Here is a 2,180-nt window from a genome sequence, read left to right on the forward strand (position 1 = left end):
TATTAGTCTACAGACAGAACAGGGATTTTTGTCAAAATAAATAGAATGCCTGGATTCATAAAGAATCAATGAAGATGTCCATCGTATTCATCCCAGTGCTGAGCTCATAGGTTTAATTCATATGCTGGCCCTTTTCCTGTAATGTCATAGAAAGTGAGGTTGTTCAGTCGTGTCCAGCTCTCTGACCTCATGGAGTCTACTAGGCTCCTCCATCCATGGAATTTTCCAGGCAAGAGTATTAAAGTGAATTGCTATTTCCTTCTCCAGGGGATCTTCCTGACCCAGGGATCGAACCTGGGTCTCCTGCATTGCAGGCAGACGCTTTACCATCTGAGCCACCAGGGAAGCCAGTAATGTCAAGGAGAAGGTGACAATGAAGACTATGGACACCAGAGAACATTTTCTTCTTCCTGATAAACTAGGCTGAAAGCAAAGGTAGCTTCTAGGAAAAACTAAAAATAAATAAATAAAGTACACACTATACTCAAAGTTATAAGCACAATTATATTGCAGAGATGGCAGATCAGGGTTAGAAGTCCTGAAAAACTTTGTGGATAAGATGGATCTTAAGCTGGACCTGGAGAAGCAAGGATTTGACAATTCCTGAGACTTGAACATCATTTTTAAGACCTTTTTAACAGTAGAATATTGCTGTGTTCTCTATCATTGAGAATTTTCAGTGTATTCTTACTGATTTACACCAAAATGAATACTGGAACAATTCCTACAGAACATTCTACATGTTCACTAAACTCTGCATGCTTTCATGCTTAGTTGCATCCAATTCTTTGCAACTCTGGACTGTGGCTCCTCTGCCTGTGGGATTTTTTCAGGCAAGAACATCAGAGTAAATTGCCATTTCCTCCTCCAGGGTCTTCCCAATTCAGGGATCTAACTGGCATCTCCTGCATCCTCAGGGGGATTCTTAACTACTGAGCCATCTGGGAAGCCCCTCACTAAGCTCTAGGATAGATTAAATAGATGAAAGACTGCACCTATGTATAGTTATTAAAACTCAATATACCTTGTATCTACAGTTAGCTTTTAAATAACATATGCTAATGTTATGTACAGTTTTAAAAGTAGAGAATAGACATGGATGAAGCAATAGGTAGACATAGATGCTTATTCAATCAATAGACCTGGATTGGAGAAATAGGCAGGTTTTTTTTCTTTCTTTTTTTTTTTTGGTCTTGAGACTCTCTGAAAGCTATTGATTACATTTTCCTTTCAGACTATCATGTGTGAGAGGAGATGGAAAGGGAACAGAAAATGGTTGAAAAACAGGGATGTGCATTCTTCCTCATGACTTGCTTATTTTTAGAAGAATTTGGGCAAGTACCATGACCTCTGTAGTCTCAGGTTCTTCATCAAGCAAATGAAAAATTAAACTTGAGCATACAATTCCATGATTTTGAGTCTATGTGGAGCATCTATGAGCTCCTTTATAATGCCTCTACCTGGAGTGATGCTGGGAGGAGGCAACCCTGGTAATGGTTTCATATATTTTCCTGACTTCTGAGATATTATTCAAGTAATTTCTAATAGAAATATCTATCTATCTATCTATCTATCTATCTATCTATCTATCTATCTATATTCCTTAGCTTCCCCAATGGCTCAGCGATAACAAATCCACCTGCAATGCAGGAGTTGCAAGAGATGCAGGTTCTATCCCTAGGTCAGCAAGATCCCCTCGAGGAGGCAATGGCAACCTGCTCCAGTATTCTTGCCTGGAGAATCCTATGAACACAGGAACCTGGCAGGCTACAGTCCGTGGGGTTGAAGACTTCAGACATGACTGAAGTGACTGAGCAAAAGCACATATACATTCTCAGTGAGTAATCACACTTATTTAAGTCAACAACTTGACTAGAGTGAATTTGCCACTTTGACTTTTTGTACAGAAAAGATAGGTTCACTGTGAACCTATACTTTTTTTGCTCATTATTGAAATATCTCATTCATGCATATAGAGGAAGATCATTGGTGATGTATATTTGCAACTCTATGGTGACAACTATGCAAAAGTTTTCTTTAAGTAGCTTATTTTTCAGGGGATTAGACTTTTTCAGGGAGTGTTTACTCTCGGCAAATCATGAGTGAGCTCTCAACTAAGGATATTTAATTTTAGAATGTTGGCAGAGACCGCATGGGACTCTTGCCTTCTCTCTCCATCT

At 39.1% G+C, this 2,180-nt stretch overlaps 1 non-coding gene across 1 annotated transcript; it reads right to left on the reverse strand.

Annotated features, from left to right (window-relative positions):
• Positions 1-272: 272 nt before the first annotated feature.
• On the reverse strand, positions 273-345 carry TRNAC-GCA (transfer RNA cysteine (anticodon GCA)). Its single transcript has one exon. It is a non-coding gene; the product is annotated as a tRNA-Cys (tRNA).
• Between the last annotated feature and the right edge of the window lie 1,835 nt (positions 346-2,180).

This window comes from Budorcas taxicolor, chromosome 25 (assembly GCF_023091745.1).
Source record: "Budorcas taxicolor isolate Tak-1 chromosome 25, Takin1.1, whole genome shotgun sequence".
Classification (NCBI taxonomy): Eukaryota; Metazoa; Chordata; class Mammalia; order Artiodactyla; family Bovidae; genus Budorcas; species Budorcas taxicolor.